This window comes from Lepidochelys olivacea, assembly GCF_965140295.1.
Source record: "Lepidochelys olivacea isolate rLepOli2 genome assembly, chromosome: 20".
Lineage (NCBI taxonomy): Eukaryota > Metazoa > Chordata > Testudines > Cheloniidae > Lepidochelys > Lepidochelys olivacea.
In genome coordinates this window covers 37,750-55,078 of record NC_140430.1, presented here as the reverse complement: position 1 = coordinate 55,078, position 17,329 = coordinate 37,750, and the positions used below count along the sequence as shown (strand labels likewise).

General features: G+C 52.6%; 1 protein-coding gene across 4 annotated transcripts in view; it reads left to right on the top strand.

The window, feature by feature from the left end:
• The first annotated feature begins 12,070 nt into the window (after nucleotides 1–12,070).
• LOC311510470 (uncharacterized protein) overlaps nucleotides 12,071–17,329 on the top strand; it is a 39,856-nt gene continuing 34,597 nt past the window's right edge. For 3 of the 4 annotated variants that reach the window (XR_014709093.1, XR_014709094.1, XR_014709095.1), the window contains exons 1-4: nucleotides 12,071–12,370; nucleotides 14,168–14,249; nucleotides 14,557–14,698; nucleotides 14,998–15,666. The gene's annotated coding sequence lies outside the window, so the exon portion shown is untranslated. The remainder of the gene's footprint in view (nucleotides 12,371–14,167; nucleotides 14,250–14,556; nucleotides 14,699–14,997; nucleotides 15,667–17,329) is intronic. The other variant, XM_084610132.1, reaches the window with a different exon arrangement.

Sequence of the window (17,329 nt, the reverse complement as noted above, 5' to 3'; positions counted from 1 at the left end):
AATAAATTGGTTAGTCTCTAAGGTGCTACAAGTACTCCTTTTCTTATTCTAATTACTATAGTAAAAAAAAAAAAAAAAAAAAAAAACTTGCTTCCAAAGTCTTCCTGTCCACCTCTTTCTCCCTTCACCCCCCCCCCCCCCACCCCATTGAAGAGGTTCCTTTAAGGAACAACCACCCTTTTCTTCCAGATAGCAAGACAAAGAGTTACTTCTGACTATCTGATGAACTAATTTTAAGAGAACCCTCCAGCAAAATCAGTACCTTAGTAGGATATAAAATCCTTTGTTATACCTAAAATCTTTGGAAACATTTTTTAAAGTTGGTGAAATTTCATATAACCCTTCTGCCTGTCAGAGTTGGCAGCAACAAGGGCTGGGTTCTGTATCTAGGGGTTCCATTCCAATAACAGAATGCAAAACTGGCTCGAGCCCCCACCCAGTGACCTGGGACAAATATATACCACCCCTGCTGGGCGCCTCCAAGAGGCAATACTTCCCCTCTCGCAAGCACATATTCTGAGTGTAACAAAAAGCCTTTTAATAACAGAGAGAACAATGTGGCATTATGTTGGGGAAACACCACCAACAGGATTCATAACAACCCATGAGCAAAAACCCACCCCAAGCAAATTGGGGCATGTCCTTTCCCTTTAGTTCTTGAGTCCAGCAACCCAAAAATCACCCAAAGTCCCAAAAGTCCAACAACCCAAAATGGGGCTGCCCTGACCGGGGACAGACGAGTTCAAAAGTTTATCTGCAGAGTTTTACCTCCCGACCTGGGTGGAAATCAGACCTGGGGGGCAGTTAAGGGGCACCTTATATGGTCAAAGCTGATGACCCCACCTCTCCATGGGGCTCTGCCAGCTACCCCATGGGCTGCTCTAGGCATCCCGTAAACTGCTCTGCTCCGTCAGCCACTCCGCTCACCATCCCGCCCTCAACAGCAAAGTAACAGATTCTGATGGGGAGTGTTTTATAACACTACAGTAGTGGGGGGGAGGCTCTTACTATGAGCCAGGTATGATGTTCTAGGGTGTAATCTTGACTTGTGTGGGGCTGTGTCACCTGACCTGCAATGGGGGTGCCTCACCATGCTTCGCTGTTGTAGCCCAACTTGGGTAGCTCATGAACAGCCTGTCAGCGTGCAGCTCCCCCACTCTCCCCCAAGTGTCTGTGTTGGGAACACTGTGTGTATGGCTACGACTCTGATCCCAGCAACTTGTCAGTCATGCTTTGGCTTCCATCAGACATGGGCTACCACATACAGGGTGACCCTAACACTCCCTGTCCTGACCTTTACCCCCAAACGTGCTGTGCACTGTCCAGCCCTCTCCAGGACAGGACAGATAGATTAGGTCTGTTTTACCTCTAGGAGGTCAATACACACAAATCTGTCACTTTGTGGATTTACAATCCACAACCCTGGATTAATTTTGGTTCAAGAATAAAACAAGCTTACTGAACTACAAAGAGAGGTTTTAAGTGAATAAAAGTAATGAGGCATTAAAATACATGACAAAGTTCCTCCTCTGCTTTGGTGGGTCCTGCGCTTTTTGGCACATTTGCTCACCTCAGAGGTTCACGGCAGCCCTCAGTTTGGCCTCTTCTGCTACAGGCTCAAACCTGCCATTCACTCAGCCAACCTCATCACTGGCCAGCAGGAGGAAACTGAGAACTAGCTCTGCAGTCTCTGTTGTCCCAACTACGGGGGTCAGGGACCACACCAGATCCCTTTCCAAATTAGGCCTTCCCTTCTGGTGTTGCTCACAGATCAGGTCAACGCCTCCTGTGTCCGATCAGGAGTTGGGGGGAACCTAGGCCCACCCTCTACACCGGGTTCCAGCCCAGGACCCTGCAGATAGCAGCTATCTACAATGTCTCCTGTATCAGCTGTGTGACAGCTACAAGTCCCCAGGCTACCTCCCCATGGCCTCCCTCCACCACCATCTTTATCCTCACCACAGGATCTTCCTCCTAAAGCCTGATCACACTGGTACTCCTCAGTCCTCCAGCAGTATGCCTTCTTACTCCCTGCTCCTTGCATACCCTCTGCTAACTAATGGGAGGTCCTTTTTAAACCAGGTGTCCTGATTAGTCTGCCTGCCATAACTGATTCTAGTATGTTCTTAATTGGCTCCAGGTGTATTAATTAGCTTGCCTGTCTTAATTGGTTCTAGCAGGTTCCTGATTGCTCTAGTACAGCCTCTTCTCTGGTCACTCAGGGAACAGAAAGCTATTCATCCAGTGGCCAGCATATTTGCTTTCTATCAGACTTCTGTACCCCACTGGTCTGGGTCTGTCACAAATAAGAAATGGTTAGAAGAAAAATAAAGATAAAATCATTTCTAAACTTAGCAAACTAGGCTTGTGAAGTCACTTTCCACAGGTTCCAGTAATATTGCTGCCCAAACTCTCAGGTCAGGATCTGCTTCCAGGGTCCAACAGCTGTTTCTCTGACCATCTTAGGTGAAAGGGAGTTCGGTAGGGAGAGACAACTTGTGTGTTTTTGCCATTCACTTTTATAGCTTGGTCACCCTTTGAAAAGTATTTTTCCCGAGTGTTCACCTAAGGTAAAGTTCTTTCTTGCTGAAAGCAAGGAGACATGGAGTTAGGTGGAGGAAGGAGGCTTTGTGCTGTTTCTTTTCACCTGTGTATACTGCTTCAGTCTTCTCCCTCTTGTCCTCTGTGGAATCTGTTTACAGCTGATATGCAAATTGAGGCAAACACAGACCCCTTTCTTTAGGACAGGCCTGCTTGACCAGTTCCACCTAATCAGGCTACTTGGAACTTGTGCCTTTAACACCCGGGGGTGGGGGTGGGGGGGTAGTTCATAACATTACACAGACTGTTGCTACAGCCATTTCACCATGATAGTATTGATCACTGAGTTTCAGATGCTACCTCATAAGGCATATTTTTTTCCAAAGATTGTTACCACAATGTGTAGGGTGCGAATACAGGGGTGCATTTGGTCACAGTGGGCTGGGGTGTTCATGCAGGGCTCACTAACCTTGCCCTTCCCTGGAAATTGCCAGACAATGAACAGGAGGGGGAGAATTCTTGCTCCAATCCTGAATTTCTGGAAATCCCAGGCTCGCTGGAGCTGGTTTGATTTCCCAGTGGAGTACTAGTGTCACCTTAGAGACTAACAAATTTATTTGGGCATAAGCTTTTGTGGGCTAAAACCCACCTCATCATATGCATGGAGTGGAAAATACAGTAGGAAGATATATATACATAGTACATGAAAAGATGGGGGTTGCCTTACTAATTCTAACGAGACAATTCAATTAAAGTGGGCTATTATCAACAGGAGGAAAAAAATCACTTTTGAAGTGGTAATTAGGGTGGCCCATTTCAAACAGTTGACAAGAAGGTGTGAGTAACAGCAGGGAGAAAAATTAGGCATGAGGAAATTAGTTTTTAGTTTGTGTAATGACCCATCCACTCCCAGTCTTTATTCAGGCCTAATTTGATTGTGTCTAGTTTGCAAATTAATTCCAGTTCTGCGGTTTCTCAATGGAGTCTGTTTTTGAAGTTTTTTTGTTGAAGAATTGCCACTTTTAAGTCTGTTATTGAGTGGCCAGGGAGGTTGAAGTGTTCTCCAACTGTTTTTTGAATGTTATAATTCTTGCCATCTGATTTGTGTCCATTTGTTCTTCTGCGTAGCGACTGTCCAGTTTGGCCAATGTACATGGCACAGGGGAATTGCTAGCACATGATGGCATATATCACATTGGTATATATCACTCCAGTGGAGTCAGTTTTTCACCCTGGTGGATTATGATTTTCCCCATTGTAGTTAGTTGCACTTTATCTGCTTCCCTACAGCCCCTCACTACGTTCTTCAGGCAGCATCTCATTGCTTCACATTAAAACTGCTTCCCTTTGGGTCTGTATGTTCTGGGGTGTTTTCTGTCATCAGTGACTGCACCAGCTTGGGCAGATGCTTGGCAAGGCGAGGGTTCTACATTGCTAATGAAAAATGCTCTATGTTAAATAAAATTACTCTGTGACAGTGGCATTTGACTTTTTTTTGAAAGTGTGAAATAGCCACCAGGGATCACTGACCAAATGGGGGAGGGGGCGGGAATGGACGGACACACACACGGCACTGTCTCACCTGACGGCACCACACATGCGCACAAACACACACACACAAACTGCATGGGGTGGTCTAAGTGAAGCTGTGCCCTCCATTTAGTCCCTCACCCACCCATATTGAGGCAGTGACCCCTGCTGGCCAGTTGGGGGACTACCCTGTGTGTTGCTCCACCAATTGGAGTGGTGACGATCATCTCCCGACCCTCACACACCTCTTGGTGTGTGTGTGTTTTGGTAAAGCCCAGTGTGTCTCCTGCCAAAATGGGTAATGCACAGAGCAGGTTTCCTTCGAGCAGCAGTGACACCCAGTGGCCAGTCGGGGTCTTGCATAGAGTGTGCTTCCCTTCCAGCAACAGAGCGTGTTCCCCTTGGAGCAGCAGTGACACCCAGTGGCAAGGCAGGGCAATGCACAGAGCGTGTTTCCCTTGGAGCAGCAGTGACACCCAGTGGCAAGGCAGGGCAATGCACAGAGCGTGTTCCCCTTGGAGCAGCAGTGACACCCAGTGGCAAGGCAGGGCAATGCACAGAGCGTGTTCCCCTTGGAGCAGCAGTGACACCCAGTGGCAAGGCAGGGCAATGCACAGAGCGTGTTTCCCTTGGAGCAGCAGTGACACCCAGTGGCAAGGCAGGGCAATGCACAGAGCGTGTTTCCCTTGGAGCAGCAGTGACACCCAGTGGCAAGGCAGGGCAATGCACAGAGCGTGTTTCCCTTGGAGCAGCAGTGACACCCAGTGGCAAGGCAGGGCAATGCACAGAGCGTGTTCCCCTTGGAGCAGCAGTGACACCCAGTGGCAAGGCAGGGCAATGCACAGAGCGTGTTCCCCTTGGAGCAGCAGTGACACCCAGTGGCAAGGCAGGGCAATGCACAGAGCGTGTTTCCCTTGGAGCAGCAGTGACACCCAGTGGCAAGGCAGGGCAATGCACAGAGCGTGTTCCCCTTGGAGCAGCAGTGACACCCAGTGGCAAGGCAGGGCAATGCACAGAGCGTGTTCCCCTTGGAGCAGTAGTGACACCTGGTGTCCAGGTTAGGTAATGCACAGAGCGTGTCTCCGGTGGAGCAGCAGTGACACCAGGTAGCCACTTGTGGTAATGCACGGAGCGTATTTTCCATGGAGAAGTAGTGACACCCAGTGGCCAGTCAGGGTATTACACCGCGTGTCTCCTTTTGAGCAGCAGTGGCGTTGAGTGGCCAGTCAGCACCTAAGATGCCACAAGTACATCCACACGCCCCACTATTGCCCTGTGCCCAGCTAAGGCCCACTCGGGATGGGAAGGGGGCGGAGGGAAGGAGTCGTGCCGCAGTGACTTCTGGGAGATGTAGTGTGCACCGGCCTACGTCTCCCATCAGCCACCGCAGGGCCAGCGGAACCGTGGGAGAGGCAGTGTCCGGTGCCCGCTTCCCCCAGCGGCCAGGGCAGGGCCTGGCGCCTTCTCTTCGGGCGGGAGGCGCTTTTGGCGTTACAGCTTCCGTTTGCAAACTGGCGCCGGAAACGGAAGTTGTTGGAAGAGGAAGTCACATCAGCGGTCAGGACGCCAACCGCGGTACACCAGGGGATTCGGCTTCGCTCTGCGCGAGTCGTTTCCGCCATGAGCGACGCATCCTGGGAGTTGTAGTTTTGGGGTATGTTTGGCCCTGGCACATCTCAGCCAGTGCCCCCATCCCGCCCCAACCTTCCCCAACCCGAACCCCGGCCCGCCCCAGCCCCTATCCCGCCCCCCAACTTTCCCCAACACGAACCCCGACCCCCCCAGCCCGCCCCAACCTTCCCCAACCCGAACCCCGCCCCCTCCAGCCCCCATCCCGCCCCAACCTTCCCCAACCCGAACCCCGACCCCCCCAGCCCGCCCCAACACGAACCCCGCTCCACCACGCCTCCCCCAGCCAGTCCCAACCCGAACCCCCCCCAAACCCACCCCCCCAACCTTCCCCAACCCGAACCCCGGCCCGCCCCAGCCCCTATCCCGCCCCCCAACCTTCCCCAACACGAACCCCGCCCCCTCCAGCCCGCCCCAACCTTCCCCAACCCGAACCCCGGACCCCATCCCGCGCCTCCCCAGCCCTCCCCAACCTGAACTCCGGCCCCCAGCCCTCCCCCCCAACCTTTCCCAACCCGAACCCCGCTCCACCACGCCTCCCCCAGCCAGCCCCAACCCGAACCCCGCCCCCAAACCCCCCCCCCCAACCTTCCCCAACCCGAACCCCGGCCCCTCCAGCCCCCAGCCCACCCCAATCTTCCCCAACCCGAACCCCGGCCAGCCCCGGACCCCATCCCGCCCCCCCCAACCTTCCCCAACACGAACCCCGCCCCCTCCCGCGCCTCCCCCAGCCCTCCCCAACCTGAACTCCGGCCCCCAGCCCGCCCCCCCCAACCTTTCCCAACCCGAACCCTGCTCCACCACGCCTCCCCCAGCCAGCCCCAACCCGAACCCCGCCCCCAAACCCACCCCCCCAACCTTCCCCAACCCGAACCCCGGCCCCTCCAGCCCCCAGCCCACCCCAATCTTCCCCAACCCGAACCCCGGCCAGCCCCAGGCCCCATCCCGCCACCCCCAACCTTCCTGAACCAGAACCCCGGACCCCATCCCGCCCCCCCAACCTTCCCCAACACGAACCCCGGCCCCTCCCACCCCTATCCCGCCCCAACCCGAACCCCGGCCTGCCCCAGCCCCTATCCCGTCCCCCCAACCTTCCTCAACCCGAACCCCGCCTCCTCCCGCGCCTCCCCCAGCCCTCCCCAACCCGAACTCCAGCCCCCAGCCCGCCCCCCCAACCTTTCCCAACCCGAACCCCGCTCCACCACGCCTCCCCCAGCCAGCCCCAACCCGAACCCTGCCCCCAAACCCACCCCTCCAACCTTCCCCAACCCGAACCCCGGCCCCTCCAGCCCCCAGCCCGCCCCAATCTTCCACAACCGGAACCCCGGCCAGGGCCAGCCCCAGCCCCCCCCCAACCTTCCTCAACCCAAACCCCGGACCCCATTCTGCCCCCCCAACCTTTCCCAACCCGAACCCCGGCCCCTCCCAGCCCCCATCCTGCCCCAACCTTCCCCAACCCGAACCCCGCCCCGTCCCGCACCTCCCCAACCCGAACCCCGGCCTGCCTCCGCCCCATCTCGCCCCAACCTTCCCCAACCAGAACTCTGGCCCCCCAACCGGGACCCCGGCTCCCCCAACCCCCATCCTGCCCTAACCTTCCCCAACCCGAACCCCGGCCCCCCCAGCTCCCAGCCCGCCCCAACCTTCCCCAACCCGAATCCCGCCCCCTCAGCCCTCTCCAGCCCACTTCCCCAGCCCCGCCGTGCCTCCCCAGCCCTTCCCAACCTGAACCCCAGCCTGCCCCAGCCCCAGCCTGCCCCAACATTCCCCAACCAGAACCCCGGCCCCCCCGCCCCCAGCTGCCCTCAGCCCTCCCAACCCAAACCCCGCCCCCCCCCGCCCTCAGGCCTCCCCAATCCACTTCCCCGGCCCCCCAGCCCACCCCAACCTTCCCTAACCCACTTCCCCGGCCCCTCCGCGCCTCCCCCAGCCTGCCCCAACCTTCCCCAACCCGAACCCCGGCCCCCATCCTGCCCCCCAGCCCTCCCCAACCCGCTTCCCTGGCCCCCCCGCCCTCCCAGCAACCTTCCCTAACCCAGTTCCCCTGCCCCCCCCACCTCCAGCCTGCCCCAACCTTCCCCAACCCACTTCCCCGGCCCCCCCTTGCCTCCCCCAACCCGCTTCCCTGCCCCCATCCTGCCCCAACCCGAGCCCCAGCCCCCTCAGCCCTCCCCAACCCACTTCCCCGCCCCCCCAGCAACCTTCCCCAACCCAGTTCCCTGGCTCCCGCCCCGCCTCCAGCCCACCCCAACCTTCCCCGGCCCCCACCCCGCCTCTAGCCTGCCCCAACCTGCTTCCCCAGTGCCCCCAGCCTGCAGCAACCTTCCCCAACCCACTTCTCCAGCCCCCAACCTGCCGTAACCTTCCCCAACCCTCACCCCCCAGCCCATCACAACTTGCACCCCATGCCTAGTCCCCCCATCCCTACTCACCCCACCCTAACCACCCCCATCCATCCCCCCATCTGTTGGGCCTCTCAGTCCTCCTTTCTTCTCCCTCCAACACCCCCTAGGCCACCCCGACCTGCATCCTATCCTTCCCCTTCCCCCATCGATGCCTCCTCCTGTAGGGCCCCTCAGCCCCCTCCCTCCCCAACACCCCCCCAGCCCATCACAACCTTCCCCACCCTGCACCCCAGCTCCCTCAGTTCATCCCTCCACTCGTGGCACCCCTCAGCCCCCAACTCTCTCCAACACCTTCCTAGCTCACCCCAACCTGCACCTCCATCCGTGCCTCCACCCGTACGGACTGCTCAGCCCCCCCTTCCTCCCCAACTGTCCCCCCAGTTAGGGTTTAGGGTTAGGTTAGGAAGAGAAGAATGAGGGGGGATTTGATAGCTGCTTTCAACTACCTGAAAGGGGGTTCCAAAGAGGATGGCTCTAGACTGTTCTCAATGGTAGCAGATGACAGAACGAGGAGTAATGGTCTCAAGTTGCAGTGGGGAAGGTTTAGATTGGATATTAGGAAAAACTTTTTCACTAAGAGGGTGGTGAAACACTGGAATGCGTTACCTAGGGAGGTGGTAGAATCTCCTTGCTTAGAGGGTTTTAAGGTCAGGCTTGACAAAGCCCTGGCTGGGATGATTTAACTGGGAATTGGTCCTGCTTTGAGCAGGGGGTTGGACTAGATGACCTTCTGGGGTCCCTTCCAACCCTGATATTCTATGATTCCAGCACGTGGGGCTGCAGGCTTGGAGAAAAAGAGATTCTGCTGTAAACAACTTAGCTTGTACTAATGTGTGGGAATACCCCTGCCATTAATTAATAAGCATAAGGAAAAACTAGCTCACGAAAGCTTATGCTCAAATAAATTGGTTAGTCTCTAAGGTGCCACAAGTACTCCTTTTCTTTATGAGGCAACTGCTGCTACCAGTTTGTTTTTCTGAGATTCCCTGTTTTTCCTCTACTCCTCAACTAACACCGTGGGAGAGCAGGCATTCAGGACACTTCCTGTATGTGTAAGTGTCCCTATTAGGGGACATTATTATCTGGACAAGAGGGATATCTGGTTTCTGAGGGGATACTACTGGCCAGACATGGGGTACTTTTTGTTTGGGGGGAGGGCACTAGAGACAGGTTGCAAAACACCTCCTCTCTGGGGGGGGAGAGTAACAGTGTGTATTGGCCAGTTGCTGGGGAAGGCATTTAAAAAAGTTTAATATTATTTACTCTTTTCATAAAATCAACAACATATCTAAGCTATTTCACATTTCTCTGGACCATACCTTCAGGCCTCAAGGCACATAGGGAGGAGCATATCCTGAGTAAACATCTGGAACCAGGAAGGTGACTACAGGTGCTGTTTGTTCTTCCTTCATTGCTTCTCTCTAGTGTGTTGGCCAACATGCTCTCTCTCCTTGCCTGTTGTTATACAGGCTGCCTTCATAGACATGTTCACCTGCATGTGTCCAGTGGTGATTGAGATATAAGTGGCTATGCATATCTACTGTGTTGCGGGGGCGGGGGGGGGGAAGGAGTACTAAAACCTTCCGCTGCTTCTCACATGCTTCTAGTGCAGTGTGCCTTGATGCAGCAGATGAATTGTAGTCTTCTCTTACCTTTGTTTTCAGAATGTGTTGCCCTATGCGCTACTTTGTGCAGCTGGAGGTATGAGCTGTGATTAAAAGTACATAGAAACATTGTATCGACAAGTTTGTAAGGATCCCCGTGGGCATTGAAAATGTATTCCCCCCCCTTCCCCTGTTCCTGCTGCTGTCCCATCCCTACTGCAGTACATTGGTCTTCAGTAGGAAAAATTACACGAATAAATAATTGATTTAAACTTAATTCTGTTTATTGGTTAACTGGTGGGAGTGGTTTTGTGGCTGCAAATATGTGTAACTGTACATGAATATCATTTAAGTGTTTTCAGGATCAGGGCCAAACCCCTTTATGGACTCAGTTGCAGAAAGGACCGAGTTTTGCTCCAGAGTCAGACTATATATTGGAGCTTTTTGAAATTTACTTGAATACAATGTCTGCACCCTTGAGAGGGTGAGCAGCACATGCATTACCCCAGTGGGCATCATTATGTTAGCGGAATGAGGTCACATTAGCTGTTCTGAAGGGTTTTTCAGGCTGAGACTTAAAAGAAGATGTAATCCTTAACCTTCTACAGATGGGGAAACCAGCTGAGGTGTGCCTGAACAGTCACACCGTGGAACAATATAGAAAGTCAGAAAAATTTAACTACATATAACTGACAGATTACAGAGTAGCAGCTGTGTTAGTCTGTATTTGCAAAAAGAAAAGGAGTACTTGTCAACTGCTGGAAATGGCTCACCTTGATTATCACTACAAAAGGTCACCTCCTGCTGGTAATAGCTCACCTTAAGTGATCACTCTGGTTACAGTGTGTATGGTAACTCCCATTGTTTCATGTTTTCTATGTATATAAATCTCCCCACTGTATTTTCCACTGAATGCATCCAATGAAGCGAGCTGTAGCTCACGAAAGCTTATGCTCAAATAAATTTGTTAGTCTCTAAGGTGCCACTAGTACTTCTTTTCTTTTTACATGTAACTGAGTTCTTTAATATCTCAGTCATGCTTATCAAACTGGCAGCCTTTCTCTAAGGGGTAAGGATGTATTCTGATGTTTGATTGGTAGTTGTTTTTTGTTTTTGTTTTGTAAATGAAAATAATTTGTGGTGGTGGGCTGTGCATTCTAGCAACTCTAATTCCACCACAACTTTTTATAACGGTGCCATTTAATCTCTATAATAATGTAGTGGGAGCTCTCTTTCTACCTTTGTACCATCACAGCAGTTTTTCTTTTCTTTTCTTTTCAGTTTTTCTTTTCTTACATCACAACTGACTGAACATGTAGGAAGAGGGGGCAGGTTATTCCCCTTTGCCTTCGCTCTGCACTGCATGTACTCTGCTGGCGGGGAGACATCCCAGGATCTCTGCAGGTGCCCCTTTTGCCCCATCTCTGAATTGAGATGATGTCACAGCAGGGGCAAAGCACTAAGGGCACTAAGCAGGTGGTTGGATTGAGGAAGAAAAGGTGTACAGTGGTGCACTGTGAGAGATGTAGAGTGTCCTGGCCTATCTATGTTATTGGACTTTGGTGGTTGCATGGCAGCATGAGCGATGCAGTGTCGTGCTTTCTCCCACCATGGAGCGAGCAGACAGAAACTTCTACCTGCCAGGGAAGTGGTGGGAAGGACAAGCTGTCACGACAAGTGCCCTAATACGTGCAACACAAGTCACAGATGGAGCATCCCTGAGCTGTGCTGCCACTGGGAGCAGCCAACCTCACACTGAGGGGGATTGGTGACCCATTGCAAGAGTGGGGATAGTAGGTTACAGGGGGGTACCCTTAGCTATCCCCCCATCAACTCTGCTTCTCTTCTTTGGCCTACATGCCTCAGTTTTCTCCTCTCAAACCACTTCATCTCCTGCTCCCCCACCCCCAGGCACTCACACCCTCCCCCAATCACCTAGATAAAGCCCCCTAATCCCTCTCATTCCCTCCCCCCAGGGCACCTGCTCGTCAACCAAAGTCCCTTAATCTCCCCTATCCCCCACATCCCTCCTGCCCATACCCCCCTTGTGGGTCCCAAAGCAGGCTGCCCCCACTTCAACCCCCATGGGTCTAGCCACAACCCCACTACCCAAAACTGCAGGCAGCTCCAATCCCTCTGCTCACCCCCAATCTCCCACCTGCCCCACCTTTTGCCCCTCAGCCTCACTCCTCTTCAGCCCCCCCGCACCGTAAGTCCCCCTATTGGGGGCGCCCTTCCACACCCATGGCCCCTCCACCACTGCCGTGTTCCCAGCTGAGCCCGCCTGGGCGGGGCGGAGGGAAGGAGTTGTGCCGCAGTGCCTTGCGGGGGATGTAGTATGTCCCGGCCTGCATCTCCCATCAGCCACCGCAGGGCCAGCGGCACCATGGGCGTGGCAGTGTCCGGTGCCTGCGTCTCCCAGCGGCCAGTGCGGGGCCCGGCGTTTCCTGTTTGGGCGAGAGGAAGGCGCTTTCGGTATCACAGCTTCCGTTTGCAGGGCAAGGCGGGAAGAGGAAGTGACTTAATTCGCCCGGACGCCAAAGCTCCTGCCAACCCCAGTACCTCGGGGGATTGTCTCGATTCTCCACGAGTCGCTGCGGTCGTGAGCGATGCATCATGGGAGTTGTAGTTGACAACGTGCTGCCTTCTCGGGAACGTTTGGTACCCCTCAGCCCGCGGGCCCCTAACCTTCCCAACACTACACCCCCCATCCTTCCACCAGTGGGGTCCTCAGCCCGCCCCTCCCCTCCCCTCCCTCCCCAACACCACCAGCCCCACACAACTTTTCCCAAGCGGCACCCCCATTCCCCCGAGTCAATTCCTCCACCTGGGGCCCCTCAGCTCCCCCTTTCGCCCCCCCAGCCCCATTCCCCCCAGATTCCATGCTTCCACCCGGGGCCCCTCAGCCCCCCTCTCTCCTCCCCCCCAAAATCCCCCAGCCCACCCCAACCTACACCCCAGTCCATGCCCCTCATCCGTGGGAACCTCAGCCCCCCATCCTCCCTCCCTCCCCAACACCCCCAAGCTCACCACAACCTGAACCCCCATTCCTACCCTTCCCACCAGTCCATCCCTCCACCCATGGGACCCCTCAGTCCCCCTCTCTCCTCCCTCCCCAACACCACCAGCCCACCACAATCTGCACTCCCATCCATTCCTCTCTCCCTTCCACACAGCACAACAACACACACAGCCCATCTCACACAGACACATTGAACACGACACACAACCCGTCTCACACAGAGACAAACAATACGACACACACAACAGGACACACACATCACAAACACGCTGGACAACACTACACACGGACAACACGACACACACACACTCCACACAACACTCGAGATGACACACAACACACACAGAACACGACACACACACAACACTACACATGACCAGTTTCACAAAGACACACACAACACAACATGTCAGACACACACAAGACACACAAGACAACACACACACGACACCGACACACACACACAGAACACGACACATAACACGTCACACACACACACATACAACACAGGACACCGACACACACACAGAGTACACGTCACACAAAATGACACACAAACATCACACACAACACAACACACATACACACATACACAACGACACACAACACACACCATGTCCATGTCACACATACACATCACACACAACTCGTCACACGACACACAACATGTCACATACAACACGACACACAAAACATCACACACACAACACCTTTCAGAGTAACAGCCGTGTTAGTCTGTATTCACAAAAAGAAAAGGAGTACTTATGGCACCTTAGAGACTAACCAATTTATTTGAGCATAAGCTTTCGTGAGCTACAGCTCACTTCATTGGATGCATACTGTGGAAAGTGTAGAAGATCTTTTTATATACACACAAAGCATGAAAAAATACCTCCTCCCACCCCACTCTCCTGCTGGTAATAGCTTATCTAAAGTGATCACTCTCCTTACAACGTGTATGATAATCAAGTTGGGCCACTTCCAGCACAAATCCAGGTTTTCTCACCCCGCCCCCCCCACACACACACATACACAAACCCACTCTCCTGCTGGTAATAGCGTATCTAAAGTGACCACTCTCCTTACAATGTGTATGATAATCAAGGTGGGCCATTTCCAGCACAAATCCAGGGTTTAACAAGAACGTCTGGGGGGGGAGGGTAGGAAAAAAACAAGGGGAAATAGGTTACCTTGCATAATGACTTAGCCACTCCCAGTCTCTATTCAAGCCTAAGTTAATTGTATCAAATTTGCAAATGAATTCCAATTCAACAGTTTCTTGCTGGAGTCTGGATTTGAAGTTTTTTTTTTTGTTGTAATATAGCAACTTTCATGTCTGTAATCGTGTGACCAGAGAGATTGAAGTGTTCTCTGACTGGTTTATGAATGTTATAATTCTTGATATCTGATTTGTGTCCATTTATTCTTTTACGTAGAGACTGTCCAGTTTGACCAATGTACATGGCAGAGAGGCATTGCTGGCACATGATGGCATATATCACATTGGTGGATGTGCAGGTGAACGAGCCTCTGATAGTGTGGCTGATGTTATTAGGTCCTGTGATGAGGTCCAGCAACCACACAACAGAATCACTAACCCAGGAACCTATCCTTGCAACAAAGCCCGTTGCCAACTGTGCCCACATATCTATTCAGGGGACACCATCACAGGGCCTAATCAGGGCAGTGCGTGTGAGCGTGGTCCAGTGACTGTTGGTGTTAACTCGATCTCTGTTCATCAAGTGGGGCCAATGCATGGATGAGGGCAAGATTTTCAGCACCAATGGAGCTTTGTATAATGATAGCTCGTGCTTGGCTTTTGCAGCTGCTCTCGCAGAGGAATTGTCCAGGAGCCCGAGCCAGAGGAGAAGTGGCCGAGGTGTACCTAAGCAGCTTGGACATCCTTCTAAGTGGACATGAAGAGTCGTCAGCTTTCTGTCTCCCGCATAACTGGCTCTGAGTAAGCGGTCAGTGCTTTGAATTCCTCATCTGTGCTCGCTGCAGTATTCTTCAGAGGCCGTGTGCTTCCTCTTTGGGTAAAGGGCTCTGTGAAATTATGGCTGATGAGGGGCCAGAGTCTGCTGTGCAGAGTGATTATTTCGGGTGCTGTTGCAAGGGGTGCTTTCTAGTTTTAGTACTAAAGGCCTGATGGTGGGGAGGGTTGGGGCAGAATGCCGTCGTGCAGGAGAAGAGAAAAGAATAGCCTATGCGATGTTGGCCACTGAGATGGTAACTTATTTGTTTTTCCACCTCGGTCTGGGTTTAGTACAAACAGTTTACTCCCCTCATTGGATGGAAAGCGAGCGAGAGCAGTGAGCCTGCGAGCACTGTTGATGCAAGCCAGGAGTCGTCCAGTTGGCAGTGGAGCAGTCGCTAATGTCAGTGAGATAAGTGTCTGGTTTGGTTAAGGCTTTGTTCACGGCCCGCCTGGCTCCAGGTAGGGACTCCCCATTAGCTGGGGCTGGGTTTGTAAGAAATGGTTCCTGACCAGCTGTGGTTACGAGAGAGACAAGGTCCCCGTTTTCAGGGGCTGCTCATTTCTCTGGCCAGGAACGGTGTCTCCTTCGCAGGAGAAGGTTGCATCTAGGAGGAGGACTCCTGCTGGTGAGTTGCTTGCCTTCCTCCCATGTTCTTCTCTCTTCTCTTGTGTGTTGGCCAACTTTCTCAGTCTCTCTCTCCTCTGCTCTCCTGGTGCCGTCTCCCTTTGTAGGACAAAGGTAGGTGTGCATTCCCCCAGGTGAGGTCTCGGGAGCCATGGAGAAGTCGGAGCGGACGAAAATCATGCAGGGCAGTAGAAAGGTTGCTGAAAGTACCTGAAGAGACAAAGGAACTGAGAAGGGGGAAGTCCAGACTAAGACAGGAGTCTAGTCTGTAAAGGGAAACAACGGGAAGTCTAAGCTACAGAAACTCTTCAAGTTGCCGAAAGACATTTAGGGTGAGAAATTACTTCTTGAATCCAGTCTCTTCAAGATCTTAGGCTTAGTATGTGTGTGTATTTGTATTTGCTTAGTAATCTGCCATCTTCTGTTTGCTATCCCTTACAATCACTGAAAATCTAACTTTTATAGTGAAACTATTTTTTGTTTATTATTATTATTAAACCCAGTTTGTGCAACAGGTGCGCCGTGAGGAAATGCTTTGTGTATTACTCCAAGGGGCTGCCCGGTGTCACTGTTGGTCCATGAGGGAAATGATTTGAGCACTACCTGAATTGGCCACGAAGTGTCACCATTGCTCCGTGAGGGAAATGCTTTCTGCGTTACTCCAAGTGGCTGCCCAAGTGTCACTCTTGCTCCATGAGGGAAATGGTTTGTGCATTGCCCTGACTGGCCACCCAGTATCACTGTTGTTCTGTGAGGGAAATTATTTCTTCATTACACTGAGTAGCCACCCAGTGTCATTGTTCCTGTATGAGGGAAATGATTTGTGCACGATCTGAATTTGCCACCCACTGTCACTGTTGCTCTGTGAGGAAATGCTTTGTGCAGTACCCTGAGTGGCCACCCAGTGTCACTGTTCGTCCATGAGGGAAATGGTTTGTGCATTATCTGGATTGGCCACGTGGTGTCACTGTTGTTCCATGAGGGAAATTGTTGGTGCATTACCCAGAGTGGCCACCCAGTGTCACTGTTGCTCCGTGAGGGAAATGATTTGTGCATTACCTGAATTGGCCACCCAGTGTCATTGTTGCTCCGTCAGGGAAATTGTTTGTGCATTACCCTGACTGGCCACCCAGTGTCACTGTTGCTCCATAAGGGAAATTGTTCGTGCATTACCCTGACTGGCCACTGACTGTCACTCTTGCTCCGTGAGGGAAATTCTTTGTGCATTCCCCTAACTGGCCACCCAGTGTCTATGTTTGTCCAGGAGGGAAATGGTTTGTGCATTATGTGGATTGGCCACCCAGTGTCACTTGTGGCACCTTAGAGACTAACCAATTTATCTGAGCATAAGCTTTTGTGAGCTACAGCTCACTTCATCGGATGCATAGTGTGGAAAGTGTAGAAGATCTTTTTATATACACACTGTTAAGGAAAAGTTAGCACATGTGACTCCATTTTGGTTTGGGGCCCACCATGGTTTAAATGCCAGCACATCATACACCAGGAGGAGTGATCCTTAGATACTGAATCCCTGTGAAAATCCTCCTTCTTGTCTCCAGCCTGCCTTGACTCCCAGTATCTGGTTTTTGTCAGTCTCTAACTCCCTGTCTCTTGGCCTTGATGTGAGGCCTCCCATCCTGATAATAAAGGTTACTGATGCATGGCTTTAGGACCATGCTGTGTAATTAACATACTGGTATAGCACGAGGAATGCACCAAGCAGGGATAGGTGGTAGATAAGACAAGGATTTGTTTATTGGCTAAGGTTTCCGATGCACGAGGGCAACATGCTTTGCTAAAAAGTATATAACCTTTGTATAATCTGTATTCAGGGTCCCCTCCTGGCTAGCAGGGGGCCACCACGCTCGAGCGTAATAAACTTAGTGTCTTTTGGGAACTCTGCAGTTGTGGACTTTGTTTATGTGCCTCAGCCTAGATTTGAACTGTGCGTGACCTACCGGGTGTAATTCGCAGCAGTTGGGTGCATGTCCTACC